The 23625-nt window shown below is 38.3% G+C and overlaps 1 protein-coding gene and 1 pseudogene across 1 annotated transcript in view; one reads left to right on the forward strand and one right to left on the reverse strand.

The window, feature by feature from the left end:
• The window catches only part of USP54 (ubiquitin specific peptidase 54), a 116289-nt gene that overhangs the window by 11880 nt on the left and 80784 nt on the right, over positions 1 to 23625 (forward strand). The gene's annotated exons all lie outside the window — the stretch shown is intronic.
• LOC116856813 lies at positions 17739 to 19121 on the reverse strand (annotated as a pseudogene).

The following is a 23625-nucleotide window of genomic DNA, read 5'->3' on the forward strand; positions in this document are numbered from 1 at the left end:
AGCAGCTTCCTGAGGATCAGGTACGTATCTGAAGGGATGAGCTCATCCTTCTAACCAGACCTGCTCTAGACGCTCAGTGAATGTTTTCCTAATTGCAAGTCCTGCAGCTGGGAGAAGCAGGAAATGGTTGAAGCTTCAGGCAGTTCGTGAGTAGCAAAAAAATAGAAGCAATTTTGGGACTCTTTTGAAACATGTGGCTGTGAATATCAGGTTGAAGGTGACACACATTGACACTCAGTCTTTGTCTAAGTTGAGGATTGCAGTAAAGTGGTGGGTCGTGGAAAGCTTTGGTGGTTCTAACTTTAATGATTCTTTTTGAGGTGACTTAGTTTATTTTTCATACTGTCTTGTTTGATTTTACTGCTTTAGGAAATAAGAGTTCTGGGTCTCCTTTTTAATTTCCAGAGATGGAAATTTTTTTCTTTATGACATTTTTGAGCTTTGGTGGATGAGACTTATCCTCCTTTTGAAGTCTGCTGTGCTGGCTTTCAGAGCTGTATGCATTATTCTATTTTATTTTGTTTTAATTTACCTATGCTATTTAAGGCTCTTTAAAATGAAATTGGTTTAGGGGTGTTTGGGTGGCTCAATTGGTGGTACATCTGACTCTTGGTTTTAGCTTGGGTTATGGTCTCGGGGTCTTCGGATTGAGCCTGGTGTAGGGCTCCCTGCTCAGCAGGGAGTCTGCTTGAGATTCTCTCTCTCCCCCGCTTCTCCTATCCGCCCCACCCCCCTGCCCCATCATATACACGTGCACTCTCTAAATAAGTGAATAAATAAAGTCTTTAAAAAATGAAATTGGTTTAAAAAAAGAAATATTATTATTTTTATTAGACTTTTTACTTTGAGATAATTCTAGATTCATGTAGAGTGAGGAGAGATCTGATAAACCCTTTTTAAAAAAGATTTTATTTATTTATTTGACAGAGAGAGAGATCACAAGCAGGCAGAGAAGCAGGCAGAGAGAGAGGGGGAAGCAGGCTCCCTGCTTAGCAGAGAGCCCAATGTGGGGCTCAATCCCTGGACCCTGAGATCATGACCTAAGCTGAAGGCAGAGGCTTAACCCACTGAGCCACCCAGGCGCCCTAAGAGATCTGATATGCTCTTTATGTGGTTTCCTGAATGGTAACACCTGGCAAAACTATTGTACAATATCACAACCAGGATATTGACATTGATACAGTGAAAGTACAAAATATTTTCATCACCACAGTATCCATTATGTTGCCCTTTTATAGCCACACCCATTCCTTTCTACATCCTTTCTTTAACCCCTCTCAGCCTCTAATCACAACATCAGTTTTTGGGGCGCCTGCATGGCTCAGTCGTTAAGCATCTGCCTTCAGCTCAGGTCATGATCCTAGGGTCCTGGGATCCAGCCCATCCAGCCCCACATCGGGCTCCCTGCTCAGTGGGGAGCCTGCTTCTCCCTCTCCCACTCCGCCTGCTTGTGTTCCCTCTCTCACTGTGTCTCTCTCTGTCAAATAAATAAAAATCTCTAAAAACAAACACCCTCCCTATCCCCGAAAACATCAGTTTCTAAGCAAGAGATTTTTATAAAAACATTTTATTTATTTGAGAGAGAGAGGGAGAGAGAGCACATACAACCAGGGGGAGGGGCAGAGAGAGGGTGAAACAGGCTCCCAGCTGCGTAGGAAGCTTGACCTGGGGTCTGTCCCAGCATCCTGGGATCATGACCTGAGCCAAAGGCAGCTGCTTAACAAACTGAGCCACCCAGGCACCACTTAAGCAAGAAATTTTATGTGCAATCTTAAGTAGTTTTGTATTATAAATCCACATAGCCTTAATGAAAAGAGCTCTGGACTGGGATAGAAGATTTTGGTTCACTGTAGCTCTGTGACCTTGGGCAAATAATTTTAATTTCTCTGTGCTTCAGCTTCCTTATGCATAAAATGGGATAATGGTATATTAGTTTCTATCTAGCCTATTTATAGGATTTTGAGAAATTGTAAAGTTCTTTAAAAAATAAGTTCTAGGTATATTATTAGCAACAAGGATTATAGTTTTTTTTTTTTTTTTTTTTTAAAGATTTGATTTATTTATTTGACAGAGAGTGAAAGCAGGAACATAAGCAGGGGGAGTGAGAGAGAGAGAGAGAGAGAAGCAGGCTTCCCTCCAAGCAGGGGGCCTAAAGTGGGGCTGGATCCCAGGACCCTGGGATCACAACCTGAGCCAAAGCCAGACACTTAACTGAGCCACCCAGGTGCCCCAGGGTGACAGATATTTTCAAACTAGAAAATAGAAAGCAAATTTTAAACCAGAGGGGTGCCTGGGTGGCTCAGGCAGTTAAGTGTCTGCTTTTGGGTCAGATCATGATCCCAGAGTCCTGGGGTGGAGCCCTGCATTGGGCTCCCTGCTCAGCTGAGAGCCTGCTTCTCCCTCTCCCTCTGCCCCTCCCCCCAACACTTGTGCTCGCTCGCTCTCTCAAATAAATAAAATCTTTTAAAAAGTTGTAAACCAGAAACTGTAGCCCAGGATGTTAAGAGTGAATGCTTTAGGGATGCCTGGGGTGGCTCAGTCCATTAAGTGGCTACCTTGGGCTCAGGTCATGATCCCAGGGTGCTGGAATCGAGTCCCATGTCGGGCTCCTTACTTGGCGGGAGCCTGCTTCTCCCTCTGCCTTTGCCTGCCACTCTGCCTGCTTGTGCTCTCTTTCTCTCTAACAAATAACTAAATAAAATCTTTAAAAAAAAAGAAAAGAGTGAATGTTTTAAAATGAATTTAAATCTTACGGCTCAATTAAATTTCACAGTACTGAATTAACTGATGATCTCAGAGCCACTGTTGTTAATCTTTGAGAAATCATAAAAACCGAAGAGAGACAAATGTTCTGATATCCAAAAAGAAGAAAGTACTTGGAAAATTGTAAAGTGGATGTTAAATCCTGGAAAAATTATAAATGATTAAATAGATGATATGGGATACTAAATGAAAGGAATTTGTATGAGGTGATTTATCGAAAATTACTTCTATTTCTGTTCTTGAATTCTGTTACTTCTATTTAGAAGTATGAGATAGTAGGTCAGGAAATTGTTCTAGTTATAGTCATAATACCACACTTACACAGTTTTTCATGATGCATTTATGACTGATATGTAGTAAAATATGGCTTGGCTGATAAATTAAGTGAATGTGTAGAAGATTGAATAATTGGGCCCACTTAGATTGTTGGCTTCACCAGGAAAATCTCTGGTGGATTATTTTTGGACCTTGGGTAGAGTTAAAATTAAAAAAAAAAAACATGTTAATTATGTAAGTATTACAAAGCTGTAGGAGTAGTTAATATGGCAGATGATGAATAAAGCCTTAAAAATTATAGCCATAGAATGAAATTGTAGGCCCAAACTGAAATTAAATTTAATAGAGATAATCTCTATGTTTAAATTCAGAATCTCAAGTTCTGAGATTCTGAATTCCTTCTCCCCCAGGAGGAGCTGGGTAGAGTAGTTAGTGTGAAAAATTATCTGGGAATTTTGGTTAATTACAAATGTAGCATGAACTGGCTATGTATTGTGCTCCTAAAAACACTTGCGACTATATTATTAGAAGTTTATCCAGGTCACAAAAGTATCGGTTCCAGTGTATTTTTGTACTAGGTTGGAAACACATTTTCCATGTTTGTTTAAATGGACACTGACAAAAGTTGAGAGCACTCCAAGGAAGGCAGGCAGAATTGTAAATGGTCTGAAAGCCATTTATATAGGAAACTTTGGGGACTTGTGGAAGGTAGTGTTGATAACTTTTAAAACTGCAATTATAATAAAACACCCATAATCCCACCATCCAGAATTAACTGCTCTTAGTTGTTCTTTTAGAAATATAAAAAATTGAGATAAAGCCAAAACCCGACTTTCCTCCTTTTTCCTACAAGGAACTCTGTCTTATTTTTATCAAGATAACACATCTCCATAGTTTCAAAAATTCAAATAGTATTATATGCTTAGAAGGAAAAATAGCAGTTATTCCACCTCTGGAAGAAACCATAGTCATGTATCTTAAATATTTGTTTCTTTTTTTTTTTTAAAGATTTTATTTATTTATTTGAGAGGTAGAGATTGCACACAGGTGGCAGGCAGAGGGAGAGGGAAATGGAGAAGCAGTCTGAGCAGGGAGTCTGATACAGGACTGGATCCCAGGACCCTGAGATTGTGACTTGAACTGAAGGCAGATGCTTAACCGACCGAGCTACCCAGGTGCCTGGATCTTAAATATTTCTAATAGCATAGTCGTAACACTTGCTTTTAAAAAATATTAAACCTATATACAGTGCCATAGAAGATGAGCGTTTGGTTCTTTTAAATGCATATATGTCTTTTCCCTTATATTCTCAATATGATTATGTAATTTTGGGGGGCTAAATCATTATTTTTTTATTTTACACAAATATTGAACCTGAGCTATATAATGTATAATGATTATAATTATTTTCTCATACAACTTTTAATTTTCCTTAGGCATAATTAATTACCTTGCTTTTTTTATTTGTTCAGCTTTCAAAGTTCAGCTTACTAAATTATTCCCAGATTCTCAGCCAGGACCATAAAGCTCTGCCCCATTCATTCAAGTCTAATAGATAATTTATAATTTTTTTTAACCCTTAGAGATCTACTTTGTATATTCTGTATATTCTATATTCTGCTCTAGCATGGGTTGGTTGGTTCTATAGATCTCACCCTGGGATTTCCTTTTACTATCATCCTGGGAATTCTGTTTCCCGAATTACTTGTCATTTTCTTTCTTGGCTCTCCAGAACCTCTCTGAGAGTTAACATTTATGAGAATTAAATTTTTTGAAATCTTACATATTTGAAAATGTTTTTATTCTACCCTTGATATAAAATAATACTCCATTTAATAGAATTTTCTTTTGGAAATCATTTTCTCATTATTTAAAGGTATTGCTATTTTCTTCCTGTGTTGCCCATGAAAAGTCTAATATTCTTTTTATTTTATTTTTACAAAAACAAATGGTAGTTTTTAAAAATAAATAAAAATATATAATTTATAGGAATACAGACTGGGCATTTGCAATATGTTTACTTCAGAAGTCTATAGAAAATGTATTGTTTTTATATGCACATTTCTTTTTTTTTTAAGATTTTTTTATTCATTTATTAGAGAGAATGAGCACACAGAGGGAGAGGAAGAAGCAGACACCCCACTGAGCAGGGAGCCCAGATATGGGACTTGATCCCAGGACCCTAGGATCATGACCTGAGCTGAAGGCAGACACTTAACTGACTGAACCACCCAGGTGCCCCTATATGCACTACTTCTTATGAAGGAATTGGGATCAGACCATTGAGGTGCTCCATTATTATTTTTTTTTTTAAAGTAGGCTCCATGCCCAGTATGTGGAGCTGGAACTCATGATTCTGAGATCAAGACCAGAGCTGAAATCAAGAGTTGGATACTTAACCGACTGAGCCACTCAGGTACGCTCCATCATTCTTGTTTTTAAACACTTTTTTTGGTTAAATATACATAACATAAAGCTTACCATTGGAACCATTTTTAAGTGTATGCTTCTGTGGCATTAAGTACATTTATATTGTTGTGCAACCTGATGCCATTCTGATTTCATTCCTTTGTATGATACCCTTTTTTCCTTTTCTCTAGATACTTATAGAATTTCCTCTTTATTCCTAGTGTTCTACAGTTTAGAATTATTTGTGCCATAGTGTGGATTTTTAAATTCATTATGTTAGGGGCTTTGTGATTCCTTTAAAATTGAAAACTCATGATCTCAAAATCTGGGATATTTTTTGTACTTTTTCTTTGATACTTTCCTCTTCTCTTTTTCTGGAAAGCCTGAATTGATTCTCCGTTTTTTAATCCATTATCTTTTCTGTTTCTCTGTCTTTATATTTTACATTTTGGGAGATGTCCTTAAATTTGTCTTTCAGATCTTCCATTGAACTTTGTATTATCTCTTGGTTTAGAGATGCAAAATCTTACCTTTCTGAGAAATATATTTTAGATTTTTAAGTTTTCTTATATTCTCTGGATTGTCTGTCTCCTTTAAGCTCAAACCCCCCCCACCCCCGTCCCCATTTGAGTACCATCAGCTGTATGTATTTATAGGTATTCTTTTGGGCCTGTCAGTTTTCCCAGATGGAAGTCCTCCAGTTTCTTGCTGGGGGAGTTTGGAGTCTGACTACAAGTGGTTTGGTGCTGAGAGGGAGAAGAGGGATGGGGGATCTCCCCATTTAGTATATAGACTTTAACTTAATTTCTATGTGCTTTTTTAAGATTGAAATTTTTTTTTAATTTTAAATTTTAACTTAAAAATTGAATTTTAAATTTAGATAAAAATTTATTTATTTGAGAGAGAGAGTGAGTAAGAGAGAGCATGAGAGGGGAGAAGATCAGAGGGAGAAGCAGACTCCGCATGGAGCTGGGAGCCCAAAACGCAGAAGGCAGTTGCTTAACCAACTGAGCCACACAGGCACCCCATTTAACTTTTTCTTAAACACATTTTTAAATTGCTTTTCCATTTTTAAGTTCCACCCCACATTCCCTCCTGCAAAGGGTTCCAATCCTGAGCCTTCCCTAGGCTCTGTAGTAGGAGTATGTATGCTTTTGTTTGCCAACATTTACCCTCTGGTTCTTTCTCTGGTATGTTAATCAATTACTACACATTTATCTGCTTTCCAGCTTCTAAAATTTTGTGTAAATTCTACCTCTGTTTTCAGTTACTTTGTCTTTATGGATTTTTACCTTTTGTATTCCTTTACTCTTATTTTTGGTGGAGAATTAAATTAGGATGGTGTGGAGGTAAATTGTTTAATTAATATATTTAAATAGAAATACAATCCAGGGGCGCCTGGGTGGCTCAGTGGGTTAAAGCCTCTGCCTTCGGCTCAGGTCATGATCCCAGGGTCTTGGGATCGAGCCCCGCATCGGGCTCTCTGCTCGGCGGGCAGCCTGCTTCCTCCTCTCTCTGCCTGCCTCTCTTCCTACTTGTGATCTCTCTCTCTGTCAAATAAATAAATAAAATTTAAAAAAAAAAAAAAAAAAGAAATACAATCCATTTCTTATAATTTTGTGTATATATAAAATGTATCCACATCTAATATATAGTAGTGCTTTATGTGTTTTGGAAATTTTACATAAATGGGAGTGCCTGGCTGGCTCACTCAATAGAGCATACAGCATGTGACTCTTGATCTCTGGTTGATCCCCATGTTGGGTATAGAGATTACTTTAAAATATTTAAAAATAAGGGGCTCCTGGGGACTCAGTTGGTTAAGTAACTGCCTTTGGCTCCGGTCATGATCCTGGAGTCCTGGGATCGAGTCCCACATCGGGCTCCCTGCTCGGCAGGGAGTCTGCTTCTCCCTGTGACCCTCTCCCCTCTCATGCTCTCTCTTGCTCTCAAATAAATGAATAAAATCTTAAAAAAAATTTAAAAATAAAAAAAAATAAAAATTTTATATGAATGGGGGTGCCTGGCTGCTCAGTCAGTAGGGCATGCAACTCTTGATCTTGGGGTTTGGAGTTTAAGCCCCATGTTTGATGTAGAGATTACTTAAAAATAATAAAAACTTAAAGAGAATTTTTACATAAGTGGACTGTTTTAGGGATAATTCTACAACTTTTTTCCTCAGCATTATATTGAGATTGAATAGATCTAGTTTAAGTAGATCTAGTTTAAATAGATCTAGTTCATTTTTGAATGCTACATAGCAATAAATCTTAAGATTGTAATATATTGTATTTTCTTTTGATGAGCATTTAGATTGTTTTTGTTTTTGTTTTTTTTCTCTAATAAAGATATGAGTGAGAATTTTTCTAAGCTATGATGAGAGGTGAAATTGCTAGGTTACTTATCTATTGCTGCATAACAAATTACCTCAAAATTTAGTGACTTAAAACAATAAATATTTGGGGCCGCCTGGGTGGCTCAGTCGGTTAAAGCCTCTGCCTTCGGCTCAGGTCATGATCCCAGGGTCCTGGGATCGAGCCCCACATCGGGCTCTCTGCTCAGTGGGGAGCCTGCTTCTCCTCCCACCCCCGCCTGCCTCTCTGCCTACTTGTGATCTCTGTCAAATAAATAAATAAAATCTTAAAAAAAAAACACAATAAATATTTGTTATCTCATGTTTTTATGGGTCAGGATTCAAGGTGTGTGCTACCCTATGACCCAGCAATTGCACTACTAGGTATTTACTCCAAAGATACAAATGTAATGATCCGAAGGGACACTTGCACCCTAGTCTTTATAGCAGAAATGTCCACAATAAACAAACTATGGAAAGAGCCCAGCTGTCCTTCAAAAGATGAATGGATAAAGAAGATATGGTGTGTGTGTATACACACACACACACACACACACACACACACACACAATGGAATACTACTCAGCCATCAAAAAATGAAATCTTGCCATTTGCATTGATGTGGGTGGAACTAGAAGGTATTATGCTAAGCAAAATAAGTCAATCAGAAAGACATTTATCATATAATCTTACTTATATGAGGAATTTAAGAAACAAAACAGGGGCGCCTGGGTGGCTCAGCTGTTTAAACATCTGCCTTTGGCTCAGGTCATGATCCTAGAGTCCCAGGATCAAGCCTGCGCAGTGGGGAGTCTGCTTCTCCCTCTGCCCCTCACCCTGCTCATGCTCTTTCTTTCTCTCTCAAATAAATAAATCTTTGCGAAAAAACAAAACAAAACAAAATAGAGAGTCCTAGGGGAAGGGACAAAAAAATGAAACAAGACAAAATCAGAGAGGGAAACAAAATGTAAGAGACTTAATCATAGGAAACAAACTGAGGATTACTGGAGGGGTGGGGAATGGGAAGATGAGTAACTGGATGATGAACATTAAAGAGTGCACGTGATGTAATGAGCACTGGGTGTTATATGCAAGTGATGAATCACTGACCTCTACCTCTGAAACTAATAATATGTTAATATTGAAAGAAGTTCACTTATTTGAATGTGAAAAAAAAATAAAGTTCTTAAGTTTTGATTACAAAAAAAAGAGGAATCAAAGAGTGTCTCTCATAGTTTGCAATCAGGTTGTTAGCTAAAGTTTTGGTTTCCTCTGAAGATTGTGATGGGGGAGGATCTGCTTCCAAGTTCTCTCATGTGATTATTGGCAGGACTCAGTTCCTCATAGGTTGATTGACTGAGGGCCTTCATTCTTTGCTGGTTTGTTGGCTAGAGGCCTTTTTCAGTTCCTTGCCTTGTGGGACTCAATGCAGAGCAGTTTAAAACACCACACCTGGCTTCCATGACAGTGAAGAATACAGAAGCCAAAGTCTGTAACCTAATTTTGGTAATGACATCCCATCACCTTTCCTGTATTCTGTTTATTGCAAGTAAATCACCAGGTCCAGCCTGTATTCCAAGAGTGGGGATTACACAAGGGCATAAATAAGGTTGTGTACCACACTGAGTCATAGTCATACTAGAATATTTAGCCTGAAAGAGGTGATTAAGGGAACATAAGAATTTTGTCTTACATATTTAGATTGCTTATGTAAAGAGGAGATAGTAGATATGCTTACTTTTAGATCAGAGATTGAACTTAGAATGGTGGGTGTAAATTAGAATCTGTCTTGGGGTGCGGGGGGGCTCAGTTGGTTGAGCATCTAACTTTTAGTTTCAGCTCAGGTCATGATCTCATGGGTTGTGAGATTGAGCCCCGTGTGGGGCTCCCCAGTCAGCAGGAATTCTTGAAATTTCACTCTTTCTGCTCTTCCCCCCAGCTTGTGTGCACGTGTATAGTCTCTCAAATAAATAAATAAATCTTCTAAAAAAATTGGCTGCCTTATGGATAATGTACTCTCTGTTCTTGAACATATTCTGGCAGAGGCTGAGTGACCCCTTATAAAAAGGATTATAGAAAGTGTTCTTGCATTAGGTTAGAAAGCTAAGTATATGCTCTTTAAAGATTCTTTCTATTCTAAGATTCTATAATTATAAATGAATGAGTTTTAAACTGTTCATGTTTGAATAGTCTGTTCAGGGAGAAGTGTATAAAAATACATGTGTATTTGTACATTTGAGGTTTTATTTATTTATTTATAAGTGAATCCGTATTGAACTTTTTTTTTTTGCTTCTTTTGTAAATAACTTCTTTCCATTTAATGCAGATATTTTAGAATTTTTAAAAAATTATTTATTTATTTATATATACATGAGAAAGAGAGAGAGGCAGAAGCAGGCTCCCCAAGGATCGGGGAGCCTGATAGGGGATTTGATCCTAGGACCCTGGGATCATGACCTGAGCCAAAGGCAGACGCTTAACCATCTGAGCCACCCAGGTGCCCCTGAGGTTTGATTTAGAAGACCAGGCTAAAGAAATGAAATCTTGCCATTTGCAATGACATGGATGAAACTAGAGGGTATTAGGCTGAGCGAAATAAGTCAGTCAGAGAAAGACAATTATATGATCTCCCTGATAGGAGGAATTTGAGAGGCAGAGTGGGGGGTTTGGAGGGTAGGGAAGGAAAAAATGAAACAAGATGGGATCGGGAGGGAGACAAACCATAAGAGACTCAATCTCACAAAATAAACTGAGGGTTGCTGAGGAGAGGGTGGTTGGGTTATGGACATTGGGGAGGGTACGTGATATGAGTGCTGTGAAGTGTGTAAGCCTGATGATTCACAGACCTGTACCCCTGGGGCAAGTAATACATTATATGTTAATAAAAATAATAATAAAAAAAAGAAGATCCAGGCTAAGAAGGAAAGAGGAGAGCTATAAATTTACACTTTTAATTACTGAAAAAAAATCAGTGTTCATATCCTATTTTTATTTTATATTCCTTTGGCTACTCTAGGATGTTTACTAATATAATTCTTATTTTAAAATGTTAGAAGTGACTCATTTTTTTTCTTCCAGCAAAAAATATTTTTATTGTAAAAAAAATAGAAAATACAAATAAGGAAAAAATAAGAAGTAAATACCCTATAATATTCCTGCCCAAAGATTATATTAACTATATTAATATCATGATATAATGACATATAATCTCTCTGACCTTTTTATTTTTAAAGATTTTATTTATTTATTTGACAGAGATCACAAGTAGGCAGAGAAGCAGGCAGAGAGAGAGGAGGAAGCAGGCTCCCCACCGAGCAGAGAGCCTGATGTGGTACTCGATCCCAGGACTCTGGGATCATGACCTGAGCCGAAGGCAGAGGCTTTAACCCACTGAGCCACCCAGGTGTCCTCTCTCTGACCTTTTAATTTAATATACGCACACACACACACGCACACACACACACACGTTGTTGGTGGTAGTATGTTCTATAACATCATCGTGAACACTGAAATAATGAATACTGAATTACTGCTCCTAGAACAAATATGGGATTAGGTTCCTATGTACCTCTGGTTATATTTTCATTAACTGATTAATACCTAAATTCATTTTATGTGTGTTGTTTAAAGAGACCTTATTTATTTTTATTTTTTTGAAGAGTTTTTTAAAAAAAATATATTTTTGAGAGAGAGAGTGCATGCGTGAGCGAGTGCCCACGAGTGGGGGGAGGGGCAGTGGGAGAAGCAGGCTTCCTGCTGAGAAGGGAGCCTGATGTGGGACTTGATCCTTGGACTCTGGGATCATAACCTGAGCCAAAGGCAGATGCTTAACCGACTGAGCCTCCCAGGTACCCGAAAGACATGTTATTTGATATATATTATTAATTCATTTATGTTGAACTCACAACAGATAGCCCTGTAATTTATGCCTGAATGAATGTATATAACATGTATTATCTCCAGAAGGCACATCTCAGCCTTCTTACACTTAGAAATACTGGATAGCACTTTAGCTCTATGCTTGGAGGTCATTTTGAACAGAGATCACCTAACCAAGAATACAAAAATATGAAAAATGTGACACCACACCACAAAAAAGGACTTTTTTTAATAGTATGAAAGCTGAACCAAGAAGGCCAAGCATTTCATTGCCTAGTTTGACCTTAGTTGGGAATGTGCATTTCAGGCAACTCAAAATTTTTACCATTCTGTACATGTCCACTGACCAGAGAATTGCTGCAAATATTGATTTTGGGGTGACAAATGTATTTTGACAAGTAGGCAAATTTGCACATACAGAATCCATGAATAATGAGGATTGACGTGTGTGTATGTAGTGTGTGTACGTAGTGGCTTCTGTTTTTCTTTTTTTATTTTCCCAAAGATTGTATTTATTTAATTGACAGAGAGATCACAAGTAGGCAGAGAGGCAGGCAGAGAGAGAGGGGGAGGCAGGCTCCACGCCGAGCAGAGAGACTGATGCAGGGCCCGATCCCGGGACCCTGAGATCATGACCTGAGGAGAGAAGGCAGAGGCCTAACCCACTGAGCCACCTGGGTGCCCCTCCATTTTGTTTAATTATATAATTATATGTTACATAATTATATAAGAAAGAAGTAATTATATAAGAAAGAAATAATTTTGAAAGTACTGTTATAATTTGCTCCTTTCACCTAACATTCTAATCATTCAACAAGTATTTATGTCTTGCCCACTGTGTATCCAAATAGTGTTCTAGACTCTGGAGATGTCATAGCAAACAAAATTGACAAAGTGTTGCCTCAGGGAGCTTACATTCTATTTTTTTTTTTTTATTTTTTTTTTTATTTTTTTTTTTAAAGATTTTATTTATTTATTTGACAGAGAGAGATCACAAGCAGGCAGAGAGGCAGGCAGAGAGAGAGGAGGAAGCAGGCTCCCCGCTGAGCAGAGAGCCCGATGCGGGGCTCGATCCCAGGACTCTGAGATCATGACCTGAGCCGAAGGCAGCGGCTTAACCCACTGAGCCACCCAGGCGCCCCGGGAGCTTACATTCTAATAGAGAAGGTATTCTTCTACCAGTATTTCTATCTACCGGATAGAAATACTATCTGGTAGTGTTAAGTACAACAACAGCAAAATAAAGCAAGGTAAAGAAATAGGGTGGCAAGTAGTCATTTTAGTTTTAAAAATTTATTTTTTCATTGAAGTATAGTTGAAATAGGCAGTAATTTTAGATGAAGGGAAGTCCCTTTGAGGAGGGTAATATTTAAGTCGAGACCAGAATGAAATGAAGGTTCAGACTCTAGAAAGAGCTAGGGAATAGATTTTCAGAGGAGAGAGATTAGCAAGTGAAGAAGTCTTGAGATGAGAAGTTACTTGAAATCTTTGAAAAATAAAGGGCAAAGAGCAGTAAAGATGAAATTGTTAAGAGAAGTAGAAGCTGGATCATGAGAATTTAAGATAAGGAATCTAGATTTTATTCAGAACGTATCGGGAAGACAACGTAATGACACTAATTTATTAAAGATTATTCTAGTTGCTGTGTGGAGTGACTGATTATAATGGAAGCAAGGGAGACCGAATAGAAGGCTATTGTAGTATTGTAGGCAGTAGACATAGGTGGCTTTGTCTTGTATAGTAACAGTGGAGGTGGTAAGAAGGGATATGTTTTGATAGTAGCACCCATAAGATTTGCTAATGGATTGGTGAGATGTTAGGGAAGGAAGGAAGTCAAGCATGGCTCCAACTTTGGCCAGAACAAGTGAGTGAATGGTAGTATTATTTACTGAGATATGGAAGAGTGTGGAGTAGCTGACTAGGGTGTATTTGGTGTATTTGGTGAGAGTTAAGTTTTTTTTTCTTTAGGACGTGTTAGGTTTGAGATACCTGGTAGACAACCAAGATACCTGGTAGACAACCAAGATATTCAGTTGGAAGTTGAATGTACATGTCTAGACCTCAGGGGAAGAGAATGGATCTGGAGATTAAGGGTATGATGTTTATGTGTTTATGTGTTTATGATGTTATGTGTTTATGTCAGTAAATATTCATCTACAACATATTTTTTTATGATTGAGTCATGCTCCTGTCAGCAAGCCCTCTTGGTCAACTATAGACCCCTGACAGTTAAAACTAGAAACAGACAAGATCACTTAATTCATGTTCAAACTAAACCCTGTTGTGTTTATTTTTTATGGTACTTTGTTAATGCATTGACAGAGATATTTGCAATGACCAAAACATTCCAACCAGCAGACCAGAAAAGCCCTGATAGCAACAGAATGCCTAGAAGACCACACCCCACTACATTCCCTTCCCTGCCTGTAATTACCACTGAACACGTATGGACCTTCACCCATGATCATGTGCTCTCTGCCTGCTCTCTCATGCTACCTCCCTTAACCCCCCCCCCCCCCGTAAAAATCTAGGTGTCCATCTTGCTGGCAGAGAAATTGGTTGGTAAGGCTTGAGGCTGCCACCTCCCCCAGTTGCCAGCACTTGAAGTAAATCTCTTCCTTTCTCTTTTCCAAGCCCTCATCTCTTGAGTTAATTGACTTCTCTTGAGGTGAGTTTATCCAAATTTGTTTGGCAACATTCTGGGAAACCCATCCAGGAGCTGTGTCTTCAGTTTGTCCGTCTGCTTGGGGTTCTTTGGAATGGGGCATTTGGCCACAGCAGCACGCTAGGGCTTACGTGTTTGTTTCCCGAGTTAGTGGCTATGATAGGCCATTCTGTAACATTCCATTGTATTTAATGTACTGTATTTTTTTTTTTTTTAAGATTTTATTTACCTGAGAGAGAGAGAGAGAGAGCATGAGAGGGGAGAGGGTCAGAGGGAGAAGCCAACCTCCCCGCTGAGCAGGAATTCTGATGCGGGATTCCATCCTGGGACTCCAGGATCATGATCTGAGCTGAAGGCAGTCACTTAACCAACTGAGCCCACCCAGGTGCCCCTATATGTACTGTATTTTGTGATGAATAATTTTGTAAATCCATATTTTAAACTAATTCCTATAGGGTATTTGCAGTGCAGTTTTGACATTAATGAGAATTAGCTCTATTTATGCCAGTTAAGGGCATTATCCCTCACAAGACTTTCTGCATTTGAGATGCCAACCACAAGTTCAGGAATCTCCAGGCCATCTGTATTTCTGACCAAATTCAGGAGTTCTGAGCCCCTCAGATTTGATAATTCACTAGAACAACTCATAGAACTCAGGAAAGTGCTATTCTTATGATTACAGTTTTATTATAGCAAAAGGTTGCAAATTTGAACCAGCAAAAGGGAGAGATGCATAGGGCAAGGTCTGGGAGATTCCCAAAAGCAAAACTTCTGTGTCCTGAAGATGTGTCACCCTCCCAGCACATTGATGTGTATTTACTAACCAGAGAAGCTCACCAACTCTGTGTTCACATTTTTTACTAGGATTTCACTAGGTAGACAGGAGTGATTGAATCATTGGCTGTATGTTTGAACTCTGTCTTCAACCTCTTTCTATTCCCCAAAGGTCAGGCAAATATCATATGGTTCAGTGCACCAATCCTTTAATCATATGGTTGGTCTTTCCAGCATGGACAGCCCTCATCTTGAAACTAGGGGCCCAATGTCAGTCACTTGGTTAGCATAAACCCAGTGTGGCTGGAAGAGCCCACCTTAAATAACACAGACACTCCTATCAGTTGGGAAATTCCAAAGATTTAGAGGCTTACCTCGCAGGAACCAGGCACACAGACCAGTCAAATTCTTTATTATACAATAGTGTTAAAACCCAATTCAGTTATTACATCCTTTGGAAAACCTTACTTAGACTTTCCAAGGGCCTTTGTTCACATCTCTGTTACAGTTTTTCTTTTCCCCTCATTAGTGAACACTTTGAAGTTCCCCTGATTTTATTCATCTTTGTACCTCAAATATTAGCACTATATCTGGCTTACAGTATTAAGTAGGCTCAGTAAGTATTTAATGAATTAAAATATTTAAGCTATAGTTCATGAGAGGAGAAGTTCAGTGTAGAATTCTCTTATTAGAATTTCAAAGATCAAATAGAATCAGTGGTCTCACTTCATTTCTTCTTATTCCATGCATCACCATTTGCTCTACTTTAACATTTTTATATCTTTTTAATGTGGACATCAAATATGCAAAAGAAAAAAGGAGATTTTGCTTTTTTTTTTTAAAGATTTTATTTACTTATTTATTTGAGAGAGATCACAAGTAGACAGAGAGGCAGGCAGAGAGAGAGAGAGAGGGAAGCAGTCTCCCCGCTGAGCAGAGAGCCTGATGCAGGACTCGATCCCAGGACCCTGAGATCACAACCCGAGCCGAAGGCAGCGGCCCAACCCACTGAGCCACCCAGGCGCCCGGAGATTTTGCTTTTTAAAATAATATAGCAACAGTATTCTTTTCTGATGCATTTAAAATATACCAAATTTCTACTTACACAATTTATAGAGACTGCATTGTCATTTAACATAAGTATTATCATGCTGAACCTCAGAGAATCTTTATGTTTCCTTCTGATGTTAAGGATGAATAAGTTCTGGGGCACCTGCGTGGCTCAGTTGTTAAGTGGCTGCCTTCAGCTCAGGTCATGATCTCAGGGTCCTGGGATCAATCCCCATATCGGGCTCCTTGCTCAGCAGGAAGCCCGCTTCTCCCTCTTCCACTCCCCCTGCTTGTGTTACCTCCCTTGCTGTGTCTTTCTCTGTCAAATAATAAATGAAATCTTTAAAAAAAAAAAAAAGATGAATAAACTCTAATGTCCTCTAGTGTGCCCTATCTGTGCATAGGTAGAGAGTACTTAGTAAAAATGGAATAATACTCCCTAAACCACTCTGTATTAAGATAAATATAAATATAAATACAAATATAAATATACATGCACACACACACGGATTATCCAAAGTGTATTTATGGGATGGTTTCCCACTCATCTTAATTCAGGGTGCTTTTAATTCTTTTTTAAAAATTTATTTTAAGGGGCACCTAGGTAGCTCAATTGGTTAAGCCTCTGCCTTTGGCTCAGGTCATGATCTCAGGGTCCTGGGATGGGAGCCCCGCATCAGGCTCTCTGCTCAGTGGGGAGTCTGCTTCTCCCCCACTCTCTGCCTGCCTCTCTGCCTACTTGTGATTTCTCTCTTTGTCAAATAAATAAATAAAAATCTTTAAACAAAAATTTATTTTAATATATTTATTGTTTGTTTTAAATAATGACAATTTAAAATAGTGACACCAACAAAGCCAGGATCACTATTTAAAATGTTTAGCATAATCAGAACCCTGCTGAGAAATCTAAGATTATAAAATTCATACAGTTTTTAATTCATCCGTCAAATATTAATTAAACATCTAAAATATTTCAGATACAACATTAAGCCCGGGGGACTCAAAGATTAATACAGCATGATCCCTAACATTAAGAAGGTTATAGCTTTTGGGGCAAGACACAACATTCATCAGATCACTGAACAATGTATGGAGGTTAAGTTAGAGATTAATGCAGTGCTATGGAGTGCTTACCACGAGTGTGAATATAGCCTGGAGACCTTCCTGTAGTGGAGTGGTGAAAGTGGGCATAGATGCTTTGCAAACTATAAATACTATGCAAATATAGGCAAGTATTATTGATATATGTTCTTACCAAAGAGTTCCGCCTATAGGAAGACAGTTAAATAGTCTGAAGTGGAAAATGATTACTTATTTTTGCTAAGACTTATACTGCTTTTTCCTTGAATGGAGCTGCTAAAATACTACCTGGTGACTAGTGTTAAGGGAATGTCCAGAAAAAACAAAAATAGAAAAAATTACTGGTGCATTTAGCGTAGAATTTAACTTTTAAATCATGTGGCCCCGGGCTGTACATTGTAGGTATTAGATAATGTATATTCAGTGACAGTCACAAACTTGGTCATTGCTTCCAAATAGAATTAAGACCTTAATTCCATAAGGGTGATTTTAGTTCTGCTTCCATCTGAAGGAGCATGCATCTGTAAGCCTTGTTTTTCCTTCTGTACACTGGCAAAGGACAGTGGAGAAGCCAACACACTAAACTACTGTTTGTGCATGGCCAAAGATGGTACTGATTTTGTAGCATCCTGGACACTTCACATCCACCCATGAAGTAGGAATTGGGGCTCTGCATGAGGCACTTCTTGTGCTTACTCTTTTCTTCCTCCAGGGATGGGTGGAGGAGGTCCTCTCATTGGGAGGTCGTCACCACTGGAAAGCAAAAAACAAAAATAAAAACAAAAACAAACCTAATGTCTTTATAGTCTTCATCTAGGCTGGTTTGTATGAGACAGTATTTCACTGGGATGTATCCTTTTGGAGTAGACACTAGAAATTGTTTGCATGAGATTTATTTTTTCTCTATTACATAATTTTTCTTTTTCTTTTTGTTTAGAATTTAAAAAACATTTATTTATTTATTTGAGAGAGACACACAAAGAGAGCATGAGCCAGGTGAGGGGCAGAGGGAGAAGTAGACTCCCTGCTGAGCAGGGAGTCTGATGTAGGGCTGGATCCCAGGACCCTGAGATCATGACCTGAGACAAAGGGAGATGCTTAACCATCTGAACCACCTAGGCGCCCCGTTACATAATTTTTCATTTGCATGAGATTAAAAAAAGTGCATTTTAAGAAATCTGATTTTTATTAAATTCCTAGCCTTTTTCCATAAGCTTTTAAACACATTATTTAGAACAGTTTTTACCGATTTTTTTAACTGATTTTTATTAAATTCTTATCCTTTTTTCATAAACTTTAAAACATGTTTCTAGAATAGTTTTAGATTACAGAAAAGCTGAGATGATAGTATGGAGTTCTCTATATATTTCCTCATCCAGTTTTCATTATTACTAACATCTTAGAGTAGAGTTATTGCAGTTAATGAATCAATATTGGTACATTATTGTTAAACACTTCAAATTTCCTCAGCTGTTATCTTATGTCTTTTCTTTGTTCCAGGCTCCCATCCAGGATACCGCATTAATTTAGTAGTCATGTCTCCTTAGGCTCTTCTTGGCTGTCACAGACTTTCCTTGTTTTTGATGACCTGATAGTTTTGAGGAGTACTAGTGAAGTATTTTTAGGATGCTTCTCTTCTGGAATTTGTCTGATGTTGTTCTCATAATTAGACTGGGGTTGTGGGTTTTGAGGTGTGTTAACCTTATTTTTTTTTAAGAGATTTTATTTATTTTTTTGATAGAGAGACACAGCGAGAGAGGTAACATGAGCAGGGTCGGGGGGAAGTGGGAGAGGGAGAAGCAGGCTTCCTGCAGACCAGGGAGCCTGATGCAGGGCTGGATCCCAGGACTCTGGGATAATGACCTGAGCTAAAGGCAGATGCTTAAAGACTGAGCCACCCGTTGCCCCTGGGTGTGTTAACCTTAGAAACAAAACAGTCTTACCAGCAACACTGTTAATTTTACCAGCAAAAATGCTTTTACTTGGGAATAACAGAGAATTGCAATTCAGGCTATGCAAGCTATGGCAAAGCCATAGGCAAATCTCACAAACAAAGGAGTGGAACATTATTTTAATGGAGAAAGAGGAAGTTGGGAGGGTTTGTTTTGAACAAAAGTCCATTGGAGAAAAGCAAGAGTGTAGGGTGATTTTTCAAAGCCTGAGTTGCAGAATTAGTAGAATTTTTTAATATGAGACGCAGTCTACATCGTTCTCTGTTGGGACCTTTAGTTGACGATTCTTTTCCAGTGATGATTCTTCTGTTGGATTTGTAATTGACAGTTTCTCCTGTAATTGATATTGAGTGGTACAGCTCCCCCTTCCAGCCTCCCCTTCTAGCATCTAGAGTCCACTTTAGTGAGGTTTCCCTTTATTAGTTTTCACAAGTGGAAGATCACCGATATACAGTGCTATTCTTATCACATCATATCAAGGGTATATATTATTGACATGATTTATCATTGTTGATAATGACCTTAATCACCTGGCTGAGCCCAGCATGAGGCTTGATCTTATGACCCCAAGATCATGACCTGAGCTGAATCAGGAGTCCCATGCTTAACTGACTTAGCCACCCAGGTGCCCGTCCATGCTATAGTTTTTGGAACAAGGTCTCCATGCACTTAAGGATTGGGATTTATGGTCCTCATCTTTGCAGGTGGAGTAGCTGATAAATGATCTGGAATTCTTCTGCAAGGGAAATTTGTTCTTCATTTGTTTAATGATTTCCTTATTATCAGTATGAACTCATAGATTCTTATTTTATACTTTATATTTTATACTTTATTTTATTCTTATTTTATACTTTAGATTTGGCTTTTTTTATTTTATTCTTTTTTTATTTTATTCTTATATTATACTTTAGATTTGGCTTTTGGAAGCTCATTCCGTTTGTCTTCTGTGTCCCTTTCAGATACCTCTGTCAATTTAGGATTTTTGTTTTGTTTTTACCATTTCCTTAGTTTCTGACATAACAAGATGCTTGGGCTTATCTTGTGTATTTCCTTTGCAGTCCTGGAATCAGACATTTCTCCAAGAAAACTGGGTTTCTTTTGTTGGAGAGTGGTATTAGAAACTAAGATCTTGTCTCTTGGTGTGCTTGTTACAGCTGGGGTGTCATTGATTCTAAGCATTCTTAGCTGACAGAATAAGTAAATATATGTGTATTCACATACATATAGATCTATAAATATTTCTAGATGTAACCATATTTTTATTAGGTGAAACACAAGTTCATATTTTAATTCTAATCCATTACCACATGGATCGTTTTAGTCCTTTTCTTCCTGCTTATCTGTAATTTCCCATTCTAAAAGTGAGAAACCTTCTACCATCCACCATTCAGTTACCTAATTGTTCAGGTTCAGTAAACATGTATAGTGGTTTGAGAATTGTTAACCTGTACACCTGTGGGAAACAGCTTTATTAGCTAGAGTACAATGCTAATGCATGGTTCCCTGTGCTTTTAGTCTAAAAGACTCCAGTAATTTCCAAAGTTATGTAGGTCAATACCTTTATCCACTGTCCTCTTCAATGATGTTGTTTCATAGTTTTGTATATTTTTATTATGGCAAATTTCAAATATATCAAAAATAAGGGAAAGAATATAATGAACCACATGTACCCATCACCAGCCTCAAGAAAATTATTAAATTCGTGGTTAGTCATGTTTTACCTGTATTCCCTCTTATGCCTCCTAGTCAACATGTGATTAAGAGGGAACACAAGCAGGGGGAATGGGAGAGGGAGAAGCAGGCTTCCTGTGGAGCAGGGAGCTGGATGCGGAGCTAGATCCCAGGACTCTAGGATCATGACCTGAGCCAAAGGCAGATGCTTAATGACTGAGCCACCCAGGTGCCCACCCTCATTGGTTATTTTGAAGTAAATCCTATGTATATTATTTCCTCTGTAGATATTCCCAAATGAGACTTAACCATAATTTAACCAGTCCCCTATTGCCAGTTTTTATTTATTACAAGTAGTGCAACTATAAATATCCATTTATATTTATCTTTGCAACTGAAGGGTGAATTTCCAGAAGTTGAATTGTTGAGACAAAGATACAAGATTTAAAATCGAGAAATACTGCCAAATTTATTTTAATACTACCAAGAGTAAACAGGAATTTATCCTTCTCTGTACCTTTACCTACACTGATTTTATCCAACTTTTAAATATTTGGCAATCTGAGATCTGAAAAATGATATATATGTATCTTTTTTTTGCATTTCTTTAATTATAAATGGATAGGACATTTTTCCTACCTTTAGTGGTCTTTTTTTTTCTTTCTGTGAACTGTGCAATTAAATTATTTGCTTGTTTAAGAAAAGGAAATAGTCACAAAGGTCCAGTTTCTTTTCCTAAACCATTGATACTGTGCTGTCTTATCTCCCTTTTCCCTTACTCCTAGTTCAGATTGCCAACTCAGGAGTGGTATTTATGTCCCTTCAATGAAGGTAGATACCTGCCCACTTTTTTTCTTCTGTCCTCTTTTTACCTACCAAAGGTTCTTAGCTCTCTGTTTTCTGTGAGCTCTGGATACAGATTGTCTATCGAACAGATGGGTTCTTTTTTTTCAAGATTTTATTTTTCTTTGACAGAGAGAGAGATTGAGAGAGATTGGGAGAGAGAGAGCATAAGCAGGGGGAGTGGCAGACAGAGGGCAAGGGAGAAGCAGGCTCCGCATTGAGCAGTGAGAGCCCAATGTGGGGCTCCATCCCAGGACCCTGGGATCATGACCTGAGCTGAAGGCAGACGCTTAACTGCCTCAGCCGCCCAGATGCCCCTCAAACAGATGGTTTTTAAGTCCGCTTCTGAAGGAGTCTTCTAGGGAAATATGCCCAAGAATCCATAGGAAGGATTTCTACAGGCATGTGGGGGACTGTTGGTAACTGTTTAACGAAGAGGATGCCCAGGGAATATCACTTCAGCCTGCTTTGTTCATCTGTTCCTTTTTTTTTCCTTCAAGATTTTATTTATTTATTTGACAGAGAGAGACACAGCGAGAGGAGAACACAAGTAGGGAAAATGGGAGAGGGAGAAGCAGGCTTCCTGTGGAGTAGGGAGCCCGATGTAAGGCTTGATCCCAGGACTTTGGAATTATGACCTGAGCTGAAGGCAGGCACTTAACAACTGAGCCATCCAGGCGGCCCTGTTCATCTGTTTTGTCTTTCCATGCAAACACAAGACATGCACTCTGACTTTTGCTGCTGTGCCCTTTTGACAGCATTTTTAGCCTTCTTTTTGTCAGAGTGAATTATCTGTCTCCATGTACTTTGGACATAAGTGTATTCAATAGTATTATTGTTGGTTTCTTCTTTTAGGGAAATGGTGATTGCATTCTGTCCTGAATTAAATGACAATGTCAGAGTATAAAATGTAATGACAAACTGATTTTCTTTGCTTTTATATTCTTTAAAAACAACTGTTCAAAATCTCATACACATAGAAGTTGTTTGCCAAGCATTTGAAGCCATCTAGTGTACCAAGTGGCAGTTGCTGCTGTTTATTGCGCAGAGTGTAGAAAGAGTTCTCATATGGTTCTCCCCCACAGTTTATCCTGTTATTAATTTTTTTATATTAGTATAGTTCATTTGTTACAAGTAGTGAACCAAAATTGATATGTTGTTATTAGCTGAAGTCCATAGTTTATTCAGATGTCTTTAGTTTTTACCTAATACCTCTTTTCAGTTCCAAGTTTCTATCTAAAATTCCACATTAGAGGGGCGCCTGAGTGGTGTAGTTGGTTAAGCATTGGACTTTTGGTTTTGGCTTAGGTTGTGATCTCAGTGTCATGAGATGGAGCCCTGCATTGCTCCACACTTGACATGGCATCTGCTTAGGATTCTCTCTCCCTCTCCCTGTGTCCCTCCTGCTTGTGCCCTCTTTCTATAATAAATAAATCTTTAAGAAAAATAAAGTTCTATATTACATTACTTGTCTATTCTTGCTGGCTCCTCTTAGCTATAATGGTTTTGCATACTTGTTTTTTATGATCTTGACAGTTTTGAAGAGTACTGGTCAAGTACTTGTAAGATGCCCCTCTATTGGAATTTGTCTCCTATTTTTCTCATGATTAGACTGGGGTTGAGGTTTTTGAGTAGAGGATCACAGAGATACTGTATCATTTTCATCCAGTCATATCAAGGGTATGTATCATTGATGTGATTTATCATTCTTGATACTGAGCTTGATCACCTGGCTAAGGCACTGGTTGTCAAGTTTCTTCAGTGTAAAGTTAGTCCTCCCTCTTTCCGTACTCCATTGTTGGGCAGTTTTTCATGTTCTCGTTATCCATTTGTATATTTTCTTTGGAGAAATATCTACTCAGATCCTTTTTTAATTGGAGTTTTAAAAGGCATCTATTTATAATTTGGAT

Source organism: Lontra canadensis, unplaced genomic scaffold, assembly GCF_010015895.1.
Source record: "Lontra canadensis isolate GAN:19392208 unplaced genomic scaffold, GSC_riverotter_1.0 scaffold3, whole genome shotgun sequence".
NCBI lineage: Eukaryota > Metazoa > Chordata > Mammalia > Carnivora > Mustelidae > Lontra > Lontra canadensis.